The sequence below is a fragment of the Hemicordylus capensis genome, chromosome 1, assembly GCF_027244095.1.
Source record: "Hemicordylus capensis ecotype Gifberg chromosome 1, rHemCap1.1.pri, whole genome shotgun sequence".
NCBI classification, from domain to species: domain Eukaryota; kingdom Metazoa; phylum Chordata; class Lepidosauria; order Squamata; family Cordylidae; genus Hemicordylus; species Hemicordylus capensis.
In genome coordinates this window covers 339,748,701-339,775,246 of record NC_069657.1, presented here as the reverse complement: position 1 = coordinate 339,775,246, position 26,546 = coordinate 339,748,701, and the positions used below count along the sequence as shown (strand labels likewise).

Here is a 26,546-nt window from a genome sequence, read left to right as displayed (position 1 = left end):
GCACTCCATTGTATACTTGGGCCAGGATCCAAGGTGTTCCATGAATCCAAGAGGGATTTGGATGTGTTTTTCCTTCCCTGGCTCATGGCAAACTGCTTTTGAAATTCCCCTCCATTTCAAAAGTAAGCCATGGTATGGCATGGTGGGAGTCAGTTGTTCAAAGGAAAAACATTATATTTGGCCAGCAAGCACCCCTTAAGTGAGTCCAAACAGCTCTTTGATTCCAAGCTATGGCATGTGCACATTTTGCCTTGCAGCTTCTAGTTTTATAAGAAAACATGAGATCAGCCAGCTGGTTTATACATCTACAGATATAATGGTGTTTAAATGTTGTTGTTGTTTGGGGGGCACACAATTCCTCCATAATTATATTATTTCATAGAAATGTAACATTTCACCAAATGTTATTGGCATATATTCAGATTCAGAAACAGTTTTAATGGTGTACTGATATTTAAATCTGCTTGCTTAGCACTGTGCATTCTCAGTAAAACCCTTTGCTTACCATTAAACAGCTGTTTACTTGGTATCTCAGAACTAAAAAATCACAGTACCTCCAGAGTTGGAAAGCATGGTGCTATTCCACTGTATAATGTACAAAATTGAGTTACTCATCAGAAAATTTAATACACTGTCTGACAGTTTAATTCTGCATAAATTTTAGCTTGTGCTGTTAGTACTATGCCAAAACCCACGCACCCACCCCCACACACAAAACACCTGCTCAGCACAACAATCATTCCTATTTTAGTACTGATCAGAAACTTGCAAAATATGCCCATGTGACAATTCTTGGTGTGCTGGAAGTGAGTAAAAGAGCAGGATGGACCTCGTTAAAACTCAGGGAGCCCTGAAATGTTTGGAAATTTTTGGGATTGGGGGGCTTTCTCCTGATGACAGGGAGGATGTTTATCCTTCTGTTTTAACAGAAAATGTTACACTTCTCTGGTTGGTTGTTCTTGGTGGTGGTGGGTGGTGGTAGTGGTGGTAGCAGCACTCCCCATGGGCTGGCTACTGCCAATCATCATCTGCCAGTCATCATCTGGCCTCAGGAAATGATGGAACGTCATGATGTTGCAGCATCATTCCTTGATGCATTCTAGGAAAGAATGGTGGTGGGGTGGGGGGAAGTCTCCAAAAAGAGGAGCGGCACTTACAGTGCTGCTGCCACTGCTTCCATCACCACCAGAGGGGTGGCATTTTCTTGTTTTAAAAAAGGACAAATGCCACTTCTGCCATCATTGATATAGCCATCCCCAACATTAACATTTAAAAAAATGATATGCCCTCTGAAAGCGACAAAAATCTACCAGTTTTCAACACCTACAAAATGGGTGGCAAAAATAGGGGGAGGAATCAGCATTAGCTCATTCTGCTCTCCTCTTATTTTGAGGGTTCGGGGTTTTTTTGGGGGGGGATATCATAGGAGTAGGAGTAGAAGGGATTTAATGGCTTGACTCATCCAATCCATTACCTCAACCCCATAATATTCTGTTCCTGATAGGTATATTCTCCTAAACTTTTTTTTTTAAAAAATGTCTTCAAATCATAGCCCCCACAGACCTCTCAAATACTTTGCATATCCTCCTATGGCTACACTTAACGGCTCTCCCCACACACTGCTCCTTTGCTCCAGGAATCTTTGTTTCACCACTACATTCAACATTGAGTCAAAATGGGTGATCAGCAACCAAGAACATACAGTAGATTTTGCCATGTTTGCCATAACTTTCCAATATATAGAAGCAATGCTTCTTTTGTATGTGGAAACTTACTTAACCTGACTGCCAGCTGAGCTGAGCTAATGAGGATGTTATTCTGTATTTTGTGGTGTTTTTTACCTCCCCACAGATGATCTTCAGAAACACCCAGACAGCTGCCATCTTCTGCTGGCAGCAGGGAGGTTGGGGAGGTGGTTTGTCCCCTCCTGGGACTCTCATTATGCACTGAGTGAGTATATGGCTGCATTATGGTGACTCCCGAAGTTGACCAGGAGCACCGCAGCTGCGGCTGGCAGATGATCAGAAAAATGAGGTCAAGGGAGAGCTTGCTCCCTTAACCTTGTTTTGAAGGCAGGCTCCCGAGGCAGGTTTGCCACCATGCTGCTGCCGGGAGCCAAGCGGCTCCCGGGGTCGGGGGGGGGCTTCTCATGTTCAGGCAAAACCAGGCTAGGCTTCCTTAGCCAGATTTTGCCTGCATGTGAGCATAGCCTCAATGTCAGGGTATTCCTAATCCTAATCCTAAAAGGGGGCGTGTGAGATGTCACCTTACTCGCAGCATGGCAGAGGCAGCTCCCTGGGGGCAGCAGCACCTCTAGGCCCCACTACCACTGCTGTTCCACCTCGAATAAGGTGCCCTCTCACCCACACACCCTTTCAACCCCCTTTTAGAGTTAGGATTAGGAATCCCCTTTGCTTGCTTGTAAAGGGGAATCCTTACTAGATTCCCTTTTACTAGCCTCCTGAATTGGGCTGAGCCAGGCCAAATTGAACCGGGCCCCTTTGGGGCTTCAATTTGAACCTGTTCTGCACACCCTTACATGCAACTTGGGGTGTTCCCAGGGGACCTGAGTAAAAGGGCACACTTGCACCCTTTATCTCAGGCAAAAGCCCAGGCTAAATTTCTGGGCTACCCAGCAGGGCAGCGCCAGGACTGGCCCTGATCCTGGAGCTTCACACAAGCAGCCCTACCCAGGATAGGATAGGGCTGCTCGGGTGAACATCCTCTCTGAATTTTAAAAGCTTCCATGGGAGCAACCATGGAGAAAAGTTGTATCTGAACAGCTCCTGGTAATTTACAAAATATCTTATTCCTCCAACAAGAAGTGACCCCAGAAGTGAACTGCTCCATTCCATAAACCTATTTTCTTCACATTAGATTTCATAAAATGGCAGGGTATTTTTTTTTCTATGTGCCTATTAAATGAATAGACCTATTGAAATGAGGCCATGTTGATGTAGCACATCATTCTCTGCAGAAGTTTCTCCTATAGACTGATCTTTAAAGATCAAAAAGGAAGCAAAGAATGGAAATGGATACAGAATGGCCTGAAAGAAAATACTGGCAATTACACTGATTTCATTCAGATTGACAGCTCTTATATCATGCAGAACATTAGAGTACAGAGCTAGTTAAGTCCTGGAAGTAACTACTGACTTCTGAGATATATCGTTTAACAAATCATTAAGCGGGAAAGAACAAAATTGTTCAGCATGAAAAAGCTCCAAAATTAACTAATGCAACTTGAAGATAGATGTTAGTCATGAACTGAAAGTGGGGAGACATTAAATGTATTTGCTAATTGTAATTTGCTAAATGAAAAGGAATGGGACCATTGATTCGTGTTGTAAATGTAGCCTCAAAAGCTGAAAACCAAAGATGTTATTTCCATGATTGCAGATAAGTTGTCTAGTATCTGTTATGTTGAAGGGCTGCCCATTATCCCTATCTGCTTTAAACACAAATTGGTAGGGATTTTTGCAGACACTATACCTACATGGCAGTCTGAGTGAAGGACAACCTATTCCGTTTAGGGTCTGCACCAGTGCTTTAAAAGGGTCCTTAAGTAGATATTGTGCTTTGTGGGGGGTCTGATTTGTTTTGCCTGATTCAAAGAGGTTGCTTACAAGTGGACAAAATCTCTGACTGACACCCACCCCCACTCCCAGTTTTCCTACTTGGCATGAGGCCTAGTCAGTGCAGGCTGTACTCTGCAAAGGAGCTGCTGGTTCCATGGCTTCATTTTTAAAATAACCCCACCTGTGTTTTTTACGCTCCTTCCCCTGAAGTCCAAGGAAAGGCCAGAGTATTTTGAGAACCGTTGTATTTCCTGGGGGTATAGTCATTGCTGTAGCCCCAGAAAAGAAAGAGTTCCCAAGATACCCTCCACCTTTTTCAGGACTGCAGGGGGAAAAAGTTTTTTAAATTATTTTTTAAACCTTCTGCCATAAGTCATTTTTTAAATGAAACTGCAGAAGCAGCTGCTAGACATGTGCACAAATTGGATTTTGCAATCCAATCGCAAAATCCTTGAACAGATTTGTTGAAACAGCCGTCTTGGTCGTCTGTTTCGTGAATCAACCTCGAATCACTCAAATCCAGTAGACCAGTACTCCAAAGTGGGCCAACACGCTAAGTCTGGGGTGGATGGCTGTTCTACCCATGGACCCCAACTGGTAAGCCAGCTCTCCTCAGAAAAAATTGCCTCAAAATGGGGCTGGAATCACTAGAATCAATTTGAGCCAAATTCTATTTGAACTCAAATCAGGCCCTCCATTTTAGGGGCGATTCGATTCAAGTTTAAATCATTCAAATCACCCCGATTTGAGCTTGAATAAATTCAACTTGAATTGATTTGCTCATCTCTAGCAGCAGCTGCCATGATATCAAGAACACAGCTTGTACTTTCTCTGTCCAGAAAGTATATTAAAAGTCAAGAGAGTGACCACAGTATGTCTGCTTTGATTTGATTTGCTCCAAACGGGCCAACACTTTGATTCAAATAGAATCAGGCCAAAGCAATCAATTTAGCCACTGAAGTTTTGCACAACCCTACTACAAATATTATTTTGGACCACCAAATAATTATAAATTTCATTAGTGCAAAGGGGAATTTTTGCTAAATTCCCCTTCCTGCTACAGACCCCAGTGCCGCATATCATATTGCTCCAAAGGGTTTCCTTACCCTTTGGAGCAGATTTGGGGGGTGGCACAGGGAGTTGCATAGAGATGGAAGGATCAGCAAACATCACCCTTCCCACTTTGCATGAACAGAACAGAATTACTGGTAGTGATACAACAACTTAGGTTGCAACCCCTTATCGAAACTTCAGTCTGGATTCCCTAACTGCAACAACGGCTACAGACTACGCATGGAAAGCTAAGACAGCACAGAAATCATGAACAGATGGTTCCTTTTACATAGGAACATAGGAAGCTGCCATATACTGAGTCAGACCATTGGTCCATCTAGCTCAGTATTCACAGACTGGCAGCGGCTTTTCCAAGGTTGCAGGCAGGAATCTCTCTCAGACCTACCTAGGAGAAGCCAGGGAGGGAACTTGAAACCTTCTGCTCTCCCCAGAGTGGCTCCATCCCCTGAGGGGAATATCTTACAGTGCTCACACTTCGTCTCCCATTCATATGCAACCAGGGCGGACCCTCATAGTTATCAATTATAAGAACTGTAAGAATTGTAATAATTACACAAACCAATCATATCATTCCATCAATGAAGCTGAAAATACAGAATTTCAGGGTTCTTCCCAAGAGAGAAACACTGGTGAATTTTCTCAGATACTTTCCCCACATTTCTACCCTAGTCAGCAGCCCCACATCTCCCCCTCCTCTCTTCCATGCAATGTCTACTAGGAAAACAAACTGAAAGCAGAACATCATCTCACTTTGAGATTCCTCACTTGTCCCAGTTCATTGGCTGCTCTTGTGGAGGACGAGGAACTCACAGTATATGATGATGCCATTTTATTTGACTGCTTACGAGAGAGAGGGAAATGAGAAAATGTGGGGTTGCTGTTTTGAGTGGCCACCTGGTGTCTGCCACAACATCTAGTTCTGGCACCATTTCACTCTTTGTCCTAGGTAAGGAGGTGGCAGCTTGCTGGAGCCTTTGATAAAACCCATAAAGAGTGGGAGAGAGGAAGCCAGTGTCACCTTTCTTTTGCCATGGGCCCAGTTGAAAGGAATAATCAGCCCAGTTCTTATTTCCTCTCAGTTCTTGTTTCCTTTCACTTATTGCCAACTGCAATCTGACCATAAACCAAGTCTAGTTTTTGAGCCACAAACCTATTTTCTTTTCTACCTCCCGCAAATCATCTGTGGAATGTTTAAACCAGCCATTTATAGCTCATTAAGAAAGAAAGCTCTCTGTATTCTTTAAATAGGAGCACTCCAAGATGAAGCACAAGGCTAAAGTGAGCTCTCATTTTTGTTGCTAAGTAGTTTTCATGCATAGGCAAGAGCTGCTGTTGGGGAAATTATATAGCCCAGCAATTCAAGGCTAACTGAGTGCACTTCATCCTCTGTGAGCGAGTGCTGCATTCTGCAGAACTTCAGCACAAGGATAATCCCCCATCACATGATATCTCTATTTTGAGCTATGATGGGGATTAAGTGATAAATAGGCACTTGTCATTTATTATTGTCCCTCCTTAAAAGGGTTGAATGGAGCACAGCATACTGTTAATGACCAAGTTTGCAATGACATCAAGTGCTCCAGGAGATATATTTACAATCCAACATCAAATGCATTCACTCCATATAAAGTATGGTCATAGGGTGCTACAGAAATCTGTATTAGGGATGTGCACAAAACCGGAAAACCCAGTTCGGTTTGAGTCAAACTAGATTCAAGATGAACCTGGTCCAGTCCAGTTTTTGCACTCACCCAAACTGAGCCCGGTTCAGCTTGAATTTGAGCCCGATTTGGGGTGGGGGTTGAGGCTGTACTGCTAAAGGGGATTCTGGTAAGGATTTCCCTCTAACAGTATATCAGAAGTGGGGGACAAGGGGACAAATAAAAAGGGTTGGGCTGGAAGGAAAGTAAAGTTTTACCTCAAATTTGCTGTGGCTGCCAGTGGCAGCCACAGGGGTGGTTGGGGGGGTGGCGGGGCTCCCCTCCCCCCACTCCCACTGAAGTGGGAAGGCCCTGTTCAAGCCCAGTTTGGGCCTCTGCATGTTCATGGAAGTTTTTTTTAAAAGGCCTCTGCTTATTTTTGTGGGCCCAGTTTGGCTCGAATTTGGGCCAAACAGAGCTGGTTTGGCTCAACCTGAATCCCATCAAGCCAGTTGGTTTGATGTCGAGCTGGCTCAACATCAGACTGGTTGGCATGTCCCTAATATGTATTCCTTTACTATATTACCAACTAAAGTGAGCTGTGTTCTGATCCATGCTTTTCCACCCGATCCCATGACACCTTTACAAGCCTAAGAAGCCCCTTTCCTTTGTCACAACATGCATTTTGGCACCAGCAAGAAGTCTATGGAGTCTTGACAGAAAAAGAATGAAGGAGGAGCTGTATTTGTGCTGGATCTTCTTGGCATTTTACTGGCAAAGAGCTGGGGTGGGGTGGGACTTTTACAACTAATGGATCTCCTAAGTGCTTGTCTTCCTTTGACACTCATGGGCCTTCCTGTTTTCCTTGTGATGACTTGCATGTCAGACTTAAGCTTACACAATCAATACTTTTTTGTGCCCTAAAGGCAAAAGGAGTATGGTAATGCTATGACTGCATGCACTTCATTGTTCTCAGTCTTATGAAGTTCAAAAATACTGCACTAAATTGCTAATGATTAAAGGGCAACTATAAACTGACCTGTTCTCCCATGCATGTTTGGCATCCACTCATCTCAAAATATATCTGGATTTTAGATAGTGATGCTGACCTGGCTTTCATGAAGCATCATGGGTGTCCACAAGATTTTTTTTGGTGGGGGGCAAAATATACACTAAATATAACTAAATAGAAATCAAAAGACATTGTATCCAATGCTAATATTAGCTCAATCCTTATCAGCCCACAGATGCTGATCCTAAGTGCTGAGATCTGGTGGACAAGCTAGGAGAGGTTGATCTCTCATAGCTCTGTCCTCCTGGGTGTTCAGTGCAGCATCAATATAGGCTGGAGGGCCAAGGAAGTGCACTTGCTGTGGTCTATATGGGTACCATCCCTCCTTCCCCAGACTCCTGTCTAGCCAGAAGCCAAGGTTCTAATCTTTGTACCTGATTTAGGGCAATAAGGATGGGTTGGGGTTCTTGATAATGTACCAACTGCCCCGCTTCCAATCAATCTCCCTACTTGAGCTGGCAGAAGCAGTCTTTGATGTGGTGTTAAGAACCCCTAGGGTGGTGATTCTGGGGTTTCAGCCATGCAATGGCCACCCTATCAGAACCAGCACAGAACTTCATGGCTGCCATGACTGGGGATGTGCAAACTGCTATCATGACCCAGGACATGCAGAGGCCCTTGTGCATGTGCAGCAGCCTCCAAACCGGCTGCTACTAGGGGGAAAGGCCCAGAAAGGGCTGGAGAATGCCCCAACCGGGTGATTTTTGCCACGAGGAAGGCCGGCGGGGAAGAGGGAACCTCTATGGACCCCCCATGGCCTCAGAGAAGCCCCCCAGGAGGGGGTGAGTACTAAAAGTAATTAATATTGACTCATGAACCTCCCCCCAAACCGAACCAGGGAGTTTGATGGCGGGGGGCAAAACCAAACTGGCCTGGTCCTGTTTGGATCTGGTTCAAACCAAACCAGGCCAGCCGGTTTTGTGCACACCCGTAGCCATGATAACCATGGGACTATTCCAGCTTGCCATAACTCCACCACAGGGACCTAGTATTCTTGAGTGGATGGGCTGATGACCTGGATTTGACAGATATTTTTTCCCCCAATGGTTTGCTTGCCATGGTCAGATCATTTATGGTTAAGTTGTGACTGTAAGTGACTATTCCCCTCTGCAGGGCCAGTACACCTATTAGAATGGTACACTCCCAGGGATCCAGAGAGATTCCTGAAGACCCTCACAGAATTCCCAGTCAACATGTATGGTGCTCCTGTCAAAACCCTAGTAAGTCTGTAAGATATGAAAGTGATATTGGTGATTGAGCCTAAATGTCATCTCTCACTGACTAAAGTCCATTTAGCTCTTTTGTGTAGCTAAGGACAATGAAGCAATTTGGGAGATGATTAGAGTGCAGGTGGAGGAAAACTTGTAAAGAATCTGTGTGAACACAAATGAGAGCTCACAATGAGAAACTGTGGAGCTTTCTATATCAGGCTGTATAGAAATACAACTAAATATGATATATAATGAGTTGAAGAAAATCTTTAAAGAGATATTTCCTAAGAGGACAGAATCCTTCCTGCTGGGAATAACTCAAGGAGAGTTCTCCAGAAGAAATTTAACATTTTTCATGTATGCAACCACGGTGGCCAGGATAGTATATCGCGGAAATAGAAAGACACTAAAATGCCCTCAAAAGAAGACTGGTTGATAAAAATTTTGGAATATGCCAAGATTGCAAAGCTTACAGCACTTATAAGAGATGAAAGTTTTGAATGTTTTAAAGAAGATTGGGAACTATTTTTGCGTTACTTAAAGAATTATTTTTCCAATATGGACTTTTCAGTAGGGTTTGAAATATAGTAATAACAGCACGTTGGGCTGGGTAAAATTGAGTAGCATTGTGAGTATGTACATTTTGAATTATTATAGCAATGGTTTATATGTATACTTATTGTGAACTGCGCAGTTAGGCAAGCAGTAAGTCAATGTAGAATTAGATAAATGAATGTAATTTGAAATGTAAAAGTTATTGTAAAAACCAATAAAAATTTAAAATGGCAAAAAAAGAAAAGAAATACAAATAAATAAATAACTAAAATTATTGGGTTTATATTGTGGCAGCGATGGTGGTAAAGAAACTTTAAGTCTTTGCTGGCATTGCACTTGCACATTGTCATACAGATGCTTTTCCAAGTGGTCTGCAAACTATCAGAATAATCCCATTTACAGGCAAGGTGCTCAAGCAAGTGGTAGCCTTACAATTCCAGGCTGTTGGAGAAAACTGATTATTCATATCCATTTCAATCTGATTTCAGGTCTGGTTTTGGAAAGGAAACAGCTTTGATTGCCCTAATGATGGCCTAAGCTGGGAGAAGGACAGGAGCATGGCTCTGCTTATCCTCCTTGGCTTCTCAGCAGCCTTCAGTACCATTGACCATGGTATTCTTCTGGACAGACTAGCTGGGTCAGGAGAACTCATTTTCAGTGCTTCCACTCCAACATGGATGGCCAAATCCTGAAGGTGCTGTAGGGGAACTAGTGTTCAATCCCATGTCTTCTGCATGACGGAGTCCTGCAGAGTTTTATTCTGTCTCCCAGAATAAGGTCTCTCAGAATACTGGAGTAAGGTATTCTAGGGATTGGATACCATTAGTAGAGTGATGACACCGAGATGTATTTCTGTTTGTCATCAGCTTCAGGTGAAGTGGTACAAGTACTAAACTGGTGCCTGGATCAGCAGTGGACTGGATGAGGGCCAATAAACTCAAGCTCAATCCAGAGAAAGTGAAAGTGCTCTGGATAGCTAATCCTGCTGATCAGGGAAGTGGTGTTCAACCAGTTCTTTGAGTCCCACTTCCCCTGAAGGATCATGTTCATAGCATGGGAGTTCTACTAGGTCCAGTTTTGTCACTAGAGGCCCACATGGCTTCTTTGACCTGTAATATCTATTACAAGGTACAGCTAGTGTGCCAGCTTCAACACGTCTCCTGGACAGGACAACCTATTTCTGTAATCCATGTGCAGAATTCTGCATTATGAATATCTGAGCTTTAAAAAAAGCTTTCTAGTATCTTATGCCAAAGGGAAGCTTAAATAGATATGTGCATTGTCTGGTGAAATCTCCAAAGCAGGAGAGGAGAATCTAAACTCCAGTGATCATGGGGCGGGACTTCATTGTCCTGTCTAGATCCTTGCCTCTCATTTTGACTGACCAAAGCAGAGGGAAATATGAAACAGAAGTTAATATGTGCAAATTTGCATAATTCATACAGTTCACTGGACTCAGAGTGGCTTTGAGTGTCTGGTGCAGCCTTTCCCTTTCCCTTTTGAAAGCCTTATTGATAGCCGAGCATTCTGTCATCTCCTTGTAGCAATCAGCTCTTAACTGACTGCTGTTTCCTCCGGCAGTCGCACCTGACATCTTTCCTCCGCCTTTACCCTCCATGTGAAGTGCAAGCGCATGAGCACCCAGTGCAACCTCAGGCAACCCAGGTTTATAGAAAATGTCTCTCTCTTATGCACTAGGTCACACAAATGCTATGGAAAAAGACTCCTTAATATACCCTTGTCAAAAGCTGACAAAATTTGCCATGTGGAAACGTGTGTCCTATAGTCCTGAGAGACAGAATGCCTCAGCTTTTAATAAACCACAGAGAACAAAATAAGAAAGGGTAATGGAAGGTTGCTAGCTAACAATTAGAACTGAAAGGTTTTCAATCCACAGAACAAGGAAACTGCCTTCCTTCTTCAGTGATCTTTTCAACTAGGCTATTGGCACTTGGGCAAGGATAATTTAGAAAACCTCTCTATTCTTCCAATTTCAGGAGCTCCACTCTCAAGGCATCTTATACACCAAAATAGCTCTTAATCTACACAGTAATGAGTGTTTACAACAGCATTGAAAAATCACCTTGGAGATGTTGTGAGCACAGGTACACAATCTTCCCATCTGCACTTCCCATAATTGATAATAATGACACACTTAATAATGTATTACTTATCCCCCACTCCTAAAGAATAAGTATATCAAATTGGTCTAATACGAACATTAACCAGATTTCATTAGAACCATAATGGGACCATAAGATATCTGTCTTTTGCCTGCTGCAGCAGTCTAATGGCCATTTAAGTCTTTTGCCTCAATTCTCATCTGATAAGAATTATCCCATTGATAATACCTCCTACACAGACATTTTGTATGTCTGCCTTCAAGAACATCCTCTTCCATACCACAAATAAAAATTATCTGATTTGCAACTGCCAAATAATTATTTACACATTTATTGTAACACACTAAGAGATTCTGAAGTGGTGGTGAGGAAGCCTCTTGTAATGATTAGCTGAGCTGTGATGTCAGCTACTACCATTATAGCCTTTGTGGCATCACAAAGGGATAGGGATCGTAAAAGGACTGCTATTGGTTGATCTGCTCTGAATCCACAGAAGTGTCTACAGAAGGAAGGAAAGAAGGAACAGGGATCTAAGCAAGAAAAGGTTAGGGGCCTGAGCAAGGCTGAAGGGTCAGGATTGGAACAATAGCTTTGTCCAGTGATTCTCTCATACAACCAAAGGCTCCTTAATCCCCTTACAACAAAGGAGGCTTTGAGAGCACTTCATTCCTTTAGAAGGCAGGCACCTCAACTGCTTGTTCTCACTTCCCTGTATCTTGGCTTGTAGTGGAAATTCACACTTAAGTGGGGAGGCCTGCCAAAACCTTGGCTCCAAGCAGGGGAGTGGGGGGTGCAGAGTCCTTTGCTTGTGTCCCAGGTTGGAAGAAAGTGGATAAAATGCATCACAGTAAGGAGTGGTCCTTAGGATCAGGGACCTGCATGATACCAATTGAAAGCTTGTATTGCTATCATTATAGCCAACACATTGAATAGAATCCCCAAATATACTGACAGTTGATGTAAATGGGCAAAGGCCCAGTTTGGACGATAATGCCCCTAGCACAGGAAGGGGATGTGCCAAGAGCACATCTATCAGAATCCCCCCTGTGGATATCCCAATGCCCTCCCTGCACATTCCTTTATCACATGGGAGGGACCTATTCTGAATGGCCCCTATACACATGTTCCAAGTACTTGTATACCCAAGTACTTGTAAACCACTGCTAACTGGGCAAAGAGGCACCTTTTACCGTGGTGATTCTCTTTATTTAGCAGGGGGAGAGTAACTGGCCTATCCACCCCCAGCACAGTACTTCCAGTGACTGTGGCTGGTGTGTGTCTTATGTGTTTTTTTTAGAATGTGAGCCCTTTGGGGACAGGGAGCCATCTTATTTGTTATTTCTCTTTGTAAACTGCCCTGAGCCATTTTTGGAAGGGCGGTATAGAAATTGAATTATTATTATTATTATTATTATTATTATTATTATTATTATTATTATTATATAAACATGTATCTGGAACATACATGCTATACGGGCTATTTAGATGAACAGCCAGCCCCCCACAACATAAACAAACATGATTAAGGGACAGGCCAGGAGGGTGTCAAAGTGTCCATGAAGGTCATCCCAATGGGTGTGCTCTTGGAGTGACCCCTTTCTGTTACATGTACCAGGGTGGTATTGTCCAAACTGACCTAGAAACAGCTGTAACACGGGCTATCCAGTCAGCGCTGCCCCATCAGGTGGGGAGCACAACTTGTTCTTCAAGTGGAATTCCACATAGAACACTTCAGAGCTCAAGGTGAGAAGAAACTAGAGATGAGCAAGCTGCTTCAGGATTACCTCAGATAGGGTGTTTTTGTTTTTTTAAAAATCAAACTTGGTTCCTCAACTGAGCCCATCTGAGGTTCAAAAAAACAGCTCCTGCCAAAGCAAAAGATAAACATCTCCTTTTCTGAACTAAGAGGCTTTTTTAAAAAGGAGTGCACCCTGGAAACCTGGAGGAGGGGAGACAACCCCTACAGGGGACCATCTGGTCCTTAGGGACCTCTATTGCCTTACAGGCTGCATCTTTTCAAAGAAACCCTGTTAAGAAGCAGGATACGTTCAATTGAGTATGTTCCCCATCACTCCATTCTTGATGCACATGGGCTTATTCATAAAACACGGCATAAAATATGCCATAGTTAGGATTCTAAGCACCCCCAGCACTGAAATGAAAAGAAAATGACAGCACTGCAAACATATTATCGTAGCTCTGACAGGCACAGCTGCACAATCCATGGGAGTACCACTATTGCCAACCCTCAACAATCATGGGGCAGCAAGCTAATAATGCTCCCTCCATAGCCATGCATAAAAGGAGCCAATCCATATACAGCAATAGGAAAATGCCACCATCATGTCAACCTATCTCACCACACACACACCAGCCCTGCAGACACAAGAATACCACAGCACCCTCAGCTATGACCTTGGTAACTGATGGTCCCCAGGAATCCCTGCAGATGGAGGTTTAAATCCACTTATAACACAGGCAGTGTTCCCTCTAACAGGGATTCTCAGATGTTGTTGACAACTCCCATAATACCCAAGCAAAAGCCATTGTAGCTGGGGATTCTGGGAGTTGTAGTCAACAACATCTGGGAATCCCTGTTAGAGGGGACGCTGAATACACACTGCAGATAACACCCTTTTGACAGGGAAATATACAGGGTGGAAAGGCACAGAACAACAGCCAGCCAACTCCTTTGCTCACTTGGAGGATGTCAGATATGGATATTTCACATTTCCTAATGGCAGGAAACTGGATCATCAGATTCTGCTCTTAACTTGGTTTAACTGAAACAACAGGCTGCAATTTAAATTTCCCCTCTTTTAAATTTTATTAAGAAATATTGTTACTGCAGCATGGAGTGACATAACAGTCAACATAACCATTCAGCTATGTATTATTTATTTAGATTTTTTATTGTATCTCTGATCTGAATAGAAAAGTATCAGGCCAAGGTCATAAAACAATAATTACTGGCAAAAGCTAACAAATCAGACATGGTCATTTCAAAGTAAAAATAGTGAATGAAATGCCAAATGATTACCGTTCATTAGACAATCACACCCAGAGGGTTGCACAAAACAATTTTCTGCAAAATCCATATGCCCAATGAAATATTTAGTGCATTTTCACAGAATGGTTAATGGAGTGAAAAATGAGGGATTTTCCAGTAAAAAATAACAGGTGGAGCTTTAGAAATTGGAACGTATGCATCTCCATGACAACCCACTCCCAAGACCTGGCACATGGCCTCAGCCAAAACCCTCTAAGGCAGGGATTCTCAGTGTTGGGTCCCCAGATGTTACTGGACTTCAACTCCCAAAATCCCCAGCCTCAGTGGCCTTTGGTTGGGGATTATGGGAGTTTAGGGTTTAATTCAAAGAGTTTATTTATTGTTGTTTGTTGTTGTTGTTGTTTACACAGTCAGACAGGTGTTATAGACTGGTTTGTTTTATCCAGAGAGCGAGTCCTTCCCAAGGACCTGGGATGGCTGAATTTTATTATCAATGTTGTTGCTGTTATTATAGATATCGTCGCAGAATATAGGCTGTTCCCAGTAAAGCTGCTTTTTGTAATTGGCTGATGGTGATTTCTGTGGCCCCTATGGTGTTGAGGTGCTCTTCAAGATCTTTTGGAATTGCACCTATGGCGCCAATTACTACTGGGATTATTTTGGTTTTCTTCTGCCACAGCCTTTCAATTTCAATTTGTAGATCTTTGTATTTGGTGATTTTTTCTATTTCCTTTTCTCCTATTCTGCTATCCCCTGGTATTGCTATGTCGATTATTTTCACTTGTTTTTCTTTCTTCTCTACTACAGTTATATCTGGTGTATTGTGTGGCAGACGTTTGTCTGTTTGTAGTCGAAAGTCCCATAATATTTTTGCATCTTAATTTTTACAACTTTTTCAATTTTATGGTCCCACCCATTTTTGGCTACAGGAAGCTTGGTTTTTTTGCAGATGTTCCAGTGTATCATCCCTGCTACCTTGTCATGCCTTTGTTTGTAGTCAGTCTGTGTGATCTTTTTACAACAGCTGATTAGGTGGTCCCCGGTTCCATCTGCTTCTTTACAAAGGCGGCACTTGCTGTTTGTTGTGGATTTTTCACTTTTGCTCTTATTGCATTTGTTCTTAGTGCCTGTTCTTGTGCAGCCGGTATTAAACTCTCTGTTCCTTTCTTCAAGTTGCCATTCTTAAGCCATTGCCAGGTCTTGGTGATGTCTGATTTTCCACTTATATTGTGCTAATGGCTTATTTTGACCATGCAATGGCTTATTTTTTCCATTTTTCTGCTCAGTTCTTGACTTGTTCTTTCTTGTAGGCCTGCTTTGTTTCATTGGTGTTGAATAGTTTCTCATTGTTGACCATTTGAAGTGCATCTTCTTCACTGTCCCTGATATATTCTTCAAGGCCTCTTTTCTCCTCCTCTACTGTTTGATGGACTTGCAGCATTCCTCTTCCACCTGAGCTGCGAGGGAGGTATAGCCCATATACATCACTGCGGGGGTGCAGAGCATGATCGATGGTCATGATTTTCCTGGTCTTACGATCTAGTGTCTCTAGCTCTGCCTGGGTCCAGTCTATTATTCCTGCAGTGTATCTGATAACAGGTATAGCCCAGGTGTTTATGGCTTGTATGGTGTTCCCGCCATTGAGTTTGGACTTTGGGTTTTTCTAACTCTCCTGATGTATTCACTTCCAATTTTTCTTTTAACTTCAGTGTGTGCAATGTTATCAGCCTGGAGAATGCCCAAGTATTTGTAAGGTTCTTTCTCTTCCAGGTTCTTGATCTTGCTTCCATTGGGCAGTTCTATTCCTTCTGTTTTTCTTATTTTTCCTCTGTTCATTATTAATGTAGCACACTTGTCTAGTCCAAACTCCATTGCTATATCGCTACTGAATATACGGACAGTGCTTAGCAGTGATCCGATTTCTGACTGGGACTTTCCATACAACTTCAGATCGTCCATGTACAGCAGATAGTTTATTTTACTTGATGTTTTAGATGTTTGGTATCCGAGGCCTGTTTTGTTTAGTATTTGTGAAAGTGGGTCATGGCGATTACAAACAACAGAGGGGATAGTGAGTCCCTTTGGGAAATGCCTCTTCTAATGCTAACCTGTCCAAGTGCCTCGCCATTGATTGTTAACTGTGTACTCCACATGCTCATTGCTTTTTAAATAAATATCTGAATGTTTTTGCTGACACCAGTTGTTTCTAAACAGTTTAGTATCCATGTGTGAGGCAATGAGTCGAAGGCTTTCTTGTAGTCAATCCATGCAACACTTAGATTTGTTTTTCTTCTCCTGCAATTTTCTAAAATCATTTTGTCAATCAGCAACTGGTCTTTTGTGCCTCTGGTGTTCGGGCAATTTCCTTTCTGTTCAACTGGAAGCTGTTTGTTAGTTAATAAGTGGTGCATCACTTCATCTGCTATTATTCCAGTCAATAATTTGAACATGGTTGGCAGGCAGTTTATCGGTCTATAATTATTTGGAACTGTACCTTTTGCTGGGTCTTTCATGATGAGATGAGTTTTCCCAGTTGTTAGCCATTGTTCTATATATCACCTCCTTGCAAAATGTGATTGAACTGTTTTGATAGTTGTTTATGGAGGCTTGTTAGGTGTTTAAGCCAAAAGCCATGCAGTTCATCGTCACCTGGGGCAGTCCAATTTTTAATTTTCTTTGCTCTTTCACTTATTAATTCTGGTGTTATTATTAGATCTTGTATTTGTTGGCTACATTTTCCAACCTCTTTCATCCAGCCTGCTTTATAATAATAATAATAATAATAATTTGATTTCTATACCGCCCTTCCAAAAATGGCTCAGGGCTTTTTACAAGAGAAACAACAAACAAATTAAATGGTACCCTGTCCCCAAAGGGCTCACATTCTAAAAAGAAACATAAAATAGACACCAGCAACTGTCACTGGAAGTACTGTGCTGGGGGTGGATAGGGCCAGTTACTCTCCCCCTGCTAAATAAAGGGAATTTCTACGGTAAAAGGTGCCTCTTTGCCCAGTTAGCAGTCTATTGGATTTATTGGATTGTCCCATAAATTTCCCCCAGAATTGCACTGTTTCTTCTTTATTTGGTGTTTCTAGGTTTCTTGCAGTTTCTCCTTCTATGCTTTGGTAGAAACCTCTCTGATTCGACTGGAATTGGCGATTCTGCCTGTGTTGTATAATTCTGGCTTCGTATCTGCTAATCTTCTTTGACACTGCTGTTATTTGCTGCTTTATTATTTCCAGGACTTCTCTAATTTTCCTTGAATCTAGGTGGTATTTTTGGATCAGATACTGTTGGGTGTTTTCATTCTTCAGCTTCTTGTCTTTCATATCTTTCAATTTACTTTATGTGATCTAAGCCTGGAGATCTTATTTTCTAATCTAATCTTCCATTTAGGTGATGTTCTACTTTCTTTTTTTACACGTCCACTGATCTTATATCTGAGCTCTTCTGTTGTTATTGTTGCTGCACTGTACATTAGTTGGTTTGTTTCTTGCAAATTCTTGGTTCTTATTTCTGCAAGTGTAGCATTGACATCTTTTAATGCCTGAGCAAGTTTTTTTTTTCGGCAACTGTCTTTAGAGCTGGAAGTTGAACCCTGGTGGTTGTTTGGTTCATGTGCTCAGTTATTTTATGCTTTAGTTCTTGTTGCTTTTCTGTTAAACGGCATTTGGGATTTTGAGGTGAAGGCAAAGGGGAGGTTGCCTGGTTTTGATTTTGGAACAGTTGGGCAACAGTGGCATCCTCTATTTCCAACACCTCCTCCACCTGTGCCTGAGCAACTGCTTCAGTTGGTGGCAATTCTTCTTCCATATCTTGATCCTGTGTTGCTCTTTGCAGTTCTTCCAGCTCAACTTCTGTGAATACTTTATTTCTTATTATGATCTTCTCTGGTCTGCTAGCCTTTGTTCTGTTATTTCTGGATGCTTTTCTTTCCAAATCTGATACATTATTTCTAAATAACCTCTTCTAGTTGGACTAGACTTGTAATAGCAGATCATTATTTCCTTGTTGGCATTTTTTGTATATTTTTTCTCGTTAAGCCACGTTTCTTCCAGTAACCTTGCAGTCTCCAGCCCTGGTTGCTCAACTAAAGATCCTGAATCCTGTAGCCTACTTGCCACCAGATGTCCAGGGACTCCAGCACCTGGTGTGGTCCTTGTTGACCCGGACAATGACTGATCCAGTATAGATTTATTAAAGTTACGTCTCACCATATTGGTGATGGGAGAGGCACTCTTTGGCTCCTCTGGTGAGACCTGTCCAGTATGGTTGGACCTCTGGCATAGCTCTCACCTTCCTCAGAGCACGCAGGCCCCACAACCATGCCAAGGTAGTGCCTCACTGGGGAGTTGTTGTTATTGTTGTTAAAAAAATCATACCACCCTTCCAAAAGGCTCAGGTCGGTTTACATTAAGACACCATTAAAATCAATTAACAATTAAAACAAAAATTATAAAACTGCATAAAATAATAAACAATTAAAACATCATAAAACACCAATTAAATAGCCAAAACAATTTAAAAACAAATTTTAAAAAGCTGAGAAAGCTTGGTTGAAGAGATGTGTTTTCAGAAGTTTCTTAAAAATTGCTAGAGATGGGAAGGCTCATATCTTAGTAGGGAGCGCATTCCACAATCTTGGGGCAGCAGCTGAGAAGGCTTGTCTCTGTGTAGCCACCAAACAAGTTGGCAGCAGCTGGAGACAGACCTCCTCAAGTTACCTCAATGGGCAGTGGGGCATATAGCGAAGAAGACGTTCTCTTAAATACCCAGTTGAAGTCCAACATCTTGGGACCCAAAGTTGAGAATCCCTGCTCTAAGCAACTCACCAGGCAGCTATTTGTCAAGAGATGTCAGGAATGGGACTAACAAGTCCACAGTCTCACAGGATCTGGTTGCCCTACATGGTCAGAAGAATCTTGACAGGTTTGAGTCTGGGACAGAATCTAGGCAGGAGGCAAAGTGAATTTAATTCCAGAGTGATCATGGCAGAAAAGCCAGGAATTGGAGTGTGCACGAAACCATTCTGGGCAGTTTGGATCAAATTCAAACCAAATTCAAACAGAACCACCAGTCTCCAAACTGGTTGATTAGAATCGGCATGCTCATGCTGCTGGGCAGGGGAGCATTAGCAGGGCCTAGAGAAGCCTCAGCTGCCGATAAGGTGTCCTCTTGCCCACCCCTCACCCCTTTTGAGTGAGGAATCCCCTTTGCTTGTAAAGGGGAATCCTCACTGGATTCCTTTACAAGCATAGCCACCCAAACCAGTTTGATCCGAATTGAGTCTAGTTTGGTTTGAATTCAGACCACCGCCCTTTTGGGTGGGCTGGTCCATTTTGAGCTCAAACCAGTCAAACTGGGCTGGTTTGAATCAAACCAGGTCCGATACAAACTGGTTCTGCACACCTCTAGCCAGGAAACAGGCATACTGTTATCTTTGTCCAGAGACTTCATAGATGGGAGGACATGTTATCTCCACCTGCAATCTGAAATGATACCAAACAGTGATACATTACATAGGGAGTGATTAAAGGGCTGCTTTCAAAGTATGCTCTCCCCTACCATTGACATTGTTACATATGCATGCTACATCCTGCTATACGTACAAGCACAAATAACGCAATGCAACTGAAAATCAGACAATGAATTGCTTCCAACATATGAAACAGTTTGTGGTAAGCACTTCTTTGCCATTCAGTTCACAAATGCTACGAGCTACAAATTATACAAAAGGGAGACCGGTCACATTTACTTTGTGTAACATCCCTGAAATGTTTACCCATGGAATAGCTAAAAGCTCAGTCAAACCTAGACCCCTTAACTAAAAGTCAAGGTTGTACCAGACACCTTTGGGACAAGCACATGGGAATGTCTGTGTTCAATCAAGCCTAGCATATTACTTCTGCAGATGTTCCAATAGTGTCATTGTGCGCTTGCAAGTTTGTAAAACAAAAGCAGCGATCTCACAGGCATTGTCTGTCTCCATAGATCTTTATGTGATACCTTCAGTCTAATAGAACCTTAGGCTAGTATATATCCCCATCACTTCTCAGTTGGTCTGCTCATATCAGTCTACCAACCCTAGACAAGACAATACTAATAAATGCTTAATGCTGGTACACTCACCAATAGAGCACAGAGGTTAATAACAGCAGCAACGTCATTCCATTAGTGCACTTCAGGTCCAGATTATTTTGGATGGGTCACAGCAGATAATAGCTGCAATCACATGAAATGAAAGATTATTGGTGGTCATTAACAGAACGAAGAAATGCTGTGTTCCTTTCAATAACTACCAGTGTAGCCTGGGTAGGAAGCTGCAAAGGCAGACCCAGAACCAAAAGACAGCTATAGCTAAATGCATGATCTATATTTTCATGCAACCTAGAAATGAGGAGAATACGTTTTCATTGGTGGAGCCTTCGGAGAAAAAAACACCCAACTGGCTCTGCAAGGAAATACATCCATGGGGGCGGGGGACCACACGTTTTAACCAATCTTTTAATGAGGTATTCACACATGCCTGAGAAACTGAACTAAAGGATCCCAGCCTGGTTTTGCACATGTGTGTGTGAACCACCAGGATTGGGCCCAATCCCGATGATATCATGGCAGCAAACCCACCTATGTAGCCCCCCTTCTAAATTAGGTTAAGGGAGCAAGCGCTCCATACACCCCATTTTTGTGCTCATTTGCCAGCCTCGGCTGCTTGCATCTGTGGCTGGCACACTCATGGGAGGAGAGGGGTCCTAATAATGCATCATTGGAGCTCCAGAGGGCAGGGTGATGCATGACTGTGCTTCCCTGCATCCTGACCCCCGGAGCTACCGGCAGGAGCCCAAGGAGGGACAGCTGCTCATCTGTGGGGAGGGAGAGTGTAACCCACTCTCCCCACAGACTGCCCTGGAGCTCTTCTCACTGATCATGAGAATAGCTCCTCTGTACGGTCAAAGAAAAGTTTAAAGCAGTTTGTTGTTCCTCAAGTTCTCATTTTCCTCAGTTAATTTCAAAAGTGAATATTCTCTGGATGAGTGTGATTTGCCATCCAATGATTTTTCAGTAGGCCAGTGTTTATTTATATCCCACTTTTCTTCCAAGGAGCCCAGAGCAGTATATATGGTTATTTTTATCCTCACAGCAACTCAATGAAATAGGTTAGGCTGAGAGATAAGCGGCTGGCCTAGAGTCACCAGCGGATTTCATGGCTGAACGAGGATTTGTACTAGAGTCTCCCTGGTTCTAGTCCAACCTTCTAACCACATGTGGCAATTTAAATGGGGTGGTATCTGCATGCAACAACATTATCAGACATGCAGGCAGCAGCATGCAGTATTTCTCAAGCACCCAAGTAACCGATACCTGAAATATAGTAGAAATCAGTAATTTATAATAAGAAAGTGTTCATGCAGTAGCATTGCCAATATCTGGGAGCTGACTTCCCACAATGTTTAGTAATTTTGCACAAACCTCATCCATCAGTCCAATCAGAACACATCCTCATGAAACTGAAAACCCCAAACTGTTCAGTTTTAAATTTCAACTTCAATTTCCTTTTTTAAAAATGTAGGATTTGGGAGTAAAAACTCACTATAAAAAATCAAATTGCATTTCTTTCTTTTTAAAATCAAAATTTGAATTTTATTTCATCTGTATGCCAGAGAAAGGTTCGTGGGGAAAGACTGATTATGGGGTCAACCAATCAACTGTCGTCCTTCTATTGTCAGCTTCTAATTAACAAGAAGTTCATGAAAGAGCCTGCATGCCATTGTGTGATTCACTAATACATATAATAAATAGGATGCTATGTGACCTTGATGGATACATCTGTGATGGATGTATTTATTTACAATTATTTTGCAGGGAAGCAGTGGCAGCTGATCCCCCACCCTGGAGCTGGTGGGGTGAAGGGCAGGGCAGCTAACAGTAGGTAGAGCCAAGGGTAACAGCAGATGGATCCATGGCTGAGAACTCAGAAAGAAGCACAGCTCCACGCCCCCGCTTTATCATGAGACGTCTATGCATGTTTTCTCAGGAATATTCCACTGAGTTCAATGAAACTTTCTCTCAAACAAGCATGCATGCATATGAAGCCTTAGTCCTCTTTCACAGAAACAGCATAGAGACACAGAAAGTGTACAAATTCACATAGAGGCCCTTCACAAATACACGTAGAGGCCCTTCACAAACATATTCACTGCCTCATCTACACACAGAGACAGGGCATAGCAATCATCACCTCCAAAAGGAGAGCTGGTCTTGTGGTAGCAAGTATGAATTGTACCTTTTGCTAAGCAGGGTCCACTCTGGTTTGCATTTGAATAGGAAACTATATGTTTGAGCACTGTAAAATATTCCCCTTAAAGGATGGGGCCAATCTGGGAAGAGATAGGGCTGAGAGAGACTCCTGCCTGTAACCTTAGAAAACAACAAAAAAACAACAACACCCAGCCCTGCTGGATCCAACCCAAGACCTATCTAGTCCAGCATTCTGTAAAATTCCCACAGTGGCCCACCAGATGTCCCTGAGAAGCCCACAGGCAGGAGTTGAGGGCATAGCCTCTCTCTTACTGTTGCTTCCCTGCAACTGGTATTTAGAGGCATCTTGCCTCTAAGGCTGGAGGTGGCCTATAGCCACTAACTAGTAGCCACTGATAGACCTGTCCTCCATGACTTTGTCTAAGCCCCTTTTAAAGCCATCCAAGCTAGTGGCCACCACCACATCCTGTAGCAGAGAATTCCATAGATTAATTATGCACTGTGTGGAAAAGTACTTCCTTTTGTCAGTCCTAAATTTCCTGGCCTTCAGTTTCATGGGATGACCCCTGGTTCTAGTGTTGTGAGAGAGGGATAAAGATTTCTCTCTGCCCACTCTCTCTACTCCACACATAATTTTATAGACCTCTATCATGTCTCCCCATAGTCACCTCTTTTTCAAATGAAAAAAAGCCCTGGATGTTGTAGTCTTGCCTCATAAGGAAGTTGCTCGAGGCCCCTGGTCATCTTGGTTATCCTCTTCTGTACCTTTTCCAGTTCTGCAATGTGCTTCTTAAGATACTGTGACCAGAACTGTTTGCAATAATCCAAATGTGGTCATACCATGTGGTCTCACCAGTCAGCCTCTGCCAGTCTGTGTAAACAATACTGAGCTAGATGAACCAATGACTTCGTATAAGGCAGTTTCTTATCTTCTTACATTCCTATGAAAGGAAGGGACTCATAAGGGTATGATTGCAATGCATCCCACCTCACCTCCCTTAGGAAGAGTAAAAAAAAACTAATCAGGGAAAGAAATAGAAAAAAAAAATAGAGACAGCCCCATGCGCAGTCTCTGCTGGTTGCTCCTCCCCACATTGCTCAACATCTCCAGTTCAATTACTGACAAAGTAGATGCACACTTTGAACACAAAATTTTAAGGAGCCTAAAATGTACCAAATGTACCTGTTGTCTATAGGCTACCTCTAGCCTCAGAGGCACAATGCCTCTAAATAACAGTTGCAGGGGAGCAACAGCAAGAGAGAGAGCCTGCATTCCAGCAACCTCCATGGCACTTGTGTCACCAGAACGTTTGCAGGGCAGTAGCCATTCGCCACAGTCTTCTAGAGGGTGGCACACAATTGTGCCTTTTCAGAATGAACTGCCTGCCATCAGCAGGGACCCTTTAAATGCCATGCAAGCCCTTCAGCTGACAGAGCTTGCACCACCACTCTTGTAAGAGCCCCTCAACAAAGCAGTCTCACACAAGCACAATTTCTGGCAGCGTGGGGATGCTGAGGGGCACTAATTTTCTGTTACTCAGGAAAGGGAAGGGAACATGGTGACTTCTTAGGAGGGGATATGTATATGAGAGAGGGCAAAGAGTCCTGGGGTCTGGCCCACTGTGATCAAAGATGCTCCTGCAGTGGCTCACCCTGGCAAAGCAGTCCATGAAGACCCACACTCCCACTCCTGTGTTGGCTTCCACCAGGAGATCATGAGAGGGCTAGTCTAGTGGAGAGGACCTTAGGTTAATAAACTTTTTGTCTTCTATAAGACTACATGCTCATGAGTTGAGCCATTCAAAAAAAAAAAAAAAGAGGACCCTGCTTGTGTGGGGCCCCATTCTCTCTGGTTAATGATATAACTTTTGCACAGCAATCCCCTCCTCTCCAGGGAAGCCTTTGATGCACCCAAAAAAGAATTTGACACTCCATATGTCTAGGCATTGCCGGGTGGGTAGACTGGGGAAACACCAGGAGGGGGGTAGATCTTTACTCTCATTCAAATTTCCCAGATTTTGACTGGCATTGCAGCATATGCAGATCTGCAACCTTAGGGAATCACAGGAGTGGGGACCCAGTTATCTGTGACCCCAAGAGAGTGGGATCACCATTCCGGGCAAAAATAAAGATGGATATGTTTAAATGGGTGGACAGGCTGGCAGAGGGCCTGCTTTGACTGCTTCTTTGCGGCAGTCACCAAGATAGGGAGAGGGGTACCCATTGCTGGTGTTGCTGGGGTACCCATCCTGGTGGCTTGCTTGTGTGGAGCAGCCAGGCCGGGCAGCATCTGCCATTTGGCCCAGTACGTGTCTCCATGGCCTAACACTCTTATGAGAGAGTGGTCCATGGGAGAAGGGATTTCATAACATATTATTAGAGATTCTGTCCAATCCCCCTGTTCCCCAGGGATGGTTCTTCTCATGAGTTTTGAAGGAGTATCCCCATGTCCTTCCACTTCCATGAGAGAGCAGTCCTCTCAGGTGCAGCATCCATCTTCATAACATATGCGGAATCTCTCCTTTCACTGGAGGCAATGCTGCTCCTATTACATGGCTCTTCTCATGAGTAAGCCTAGGGACCATACATGTGAACCCAAGGGGAAAGGGTTGGGGCCCCCTCACCCAACTTCATTGTACAGAAAATAGACCTGAGCCATTCAAGAATTCCCAGGTAGGGCTCCCTTTAAAATCTGACCCCAGGTATCGCCGCCCTGCCACATGATACCATTCCAGTGATCTAATGGAGTTGCCCTGTTTATGTTGCTACTGCAGCTGCATGTGCTTGTGAACATAGATCTTTATCGCTTCATTTTTGTAAAGCAAAGCACATAGTGCCCATTGAGCAATCCTGTCCTCTTTATCTCCTGATTGCCAGGAGGGGGGAACAAGGGGCAGAGTGGGAAGAGGGCATGCCCCCATGTGGTTTCCATGTTTGACAGGCTGACATGCTTGGGATAGGACATAGTGTCATCCTTGTTGCCAGGCAACTGCTGTATTAGATTAGAGATGTTTTCTGTTTTTTAATCTTTAACTGGAGAGGTGCTAAGCTCAGGGGGAAGGGGTCAGACGAAACAGTTTCCTGCTGCCTGACAGAAAGCATTGCAGATGTCCACTGCTTCTGCAAAGCAAGGCTATGAGGTGGGAGAGTGGTGGAACTTGGATGATGGAAGGACAATATCCTATCTACCCTTAATGAGTAGCCTCCCCAAACTGCACCAAAACCCGAAACTAAAAAATGTCCTGGAATTAAATGTTCAACCAGCACATTTTCAAAATTGGAAATGACCAAGCAATTTGATGACATCAGAAACGGAGGAAAGGTCCCTGCTGAAGTCAGTCATTTCTGTGGTCACTTGGAGGTGTAACAGCAGTGTAAAAGTAATTGTTTGGCCTCATATGCTTTGTCTGGTTTGGTGCTGTGATTTATTAGAGGTCCACAATGTGAGAGGACTAAAATGCTGTTACCAAGAAACTGTAAATCCTTCTGACCTGCTTAGTTTTATGTGTGTCTGGCGCCCTCCCCCATTTTTTCCTGATGGCAGTATTGAAGAATGGGGACAGGTTGCCTCTTTAATAAGGAAAGATAACTGCTGAGATGCCACTTAAGTACAGGACAGAGTAGCACTGGGGAGTGTTAGCAGCACCTGTGCTCTATTTCAATGCTTGCTCAAATGTGCTGTTTAAAAATAACTATGTTTACCTTTTATGGCCAAGCTAATTTATTTGCGGTGAGGATTCTATAATGTGCTGAGCAAACAAGAAAACAAACTGTGTAGAAGTTGATGGTTTCTACTGCAGTGAATCCCAAGTGCCACATTGCGACTTTGCAAGTACCAGTGGAAGTCATTGTACTACCAGAAAGATGTGTAGGAAACAATGCAGCAAAAAGGCCAAGAGGAAGGGACTTCTAGGTCCATGGCATTAGAACTTTCTGGTAAGTACTTTAAAATATACTAGCCATGATCAAGCAACAGGTGGGAGCTTCATTGCAAAATAGAGTTGCCAGTTCACAACCAAAGA

General features: G+C 43.1%; 2 long non-coding RNA genes across 4 annotated transcripts in view; one reads left to right on the top strand and one right to left on the bottom strand.

Moving 5' to 3' along the window:
• Positions 1 to 26,546, bottom strand: part of LOC128340008 (uncharacterized) — a 58,282-nt gene that overhangs the window by 25,343 nt on the left and 6,393 nt on the right. For all 3 annotated transcript variants that reach the window (XR_008313399.1, XR_008313398.1, XR_008313397.1), the window contains exon 2: positions 20,395 to 20,487. This is a non-coding gene — a long non-coding RNA (uncharacterized LOC128340008). The remainder of the gene's footprint in view (positions 1 to 20,394; positions 20,488 to 26,546) is intronic.
• Positions 11,700 to 26,435, top strand: LOC128340009 (uncharacterized). The gene is made up of 3 exons (XR_008313400.1): positions 11,700 to 11,797; positions 22,129 to 22,191; positions 26,241 to 26,435. It is a non-coding gene; the product is annotated as an uncharacterized LOC128340009 (long non-coding RNA).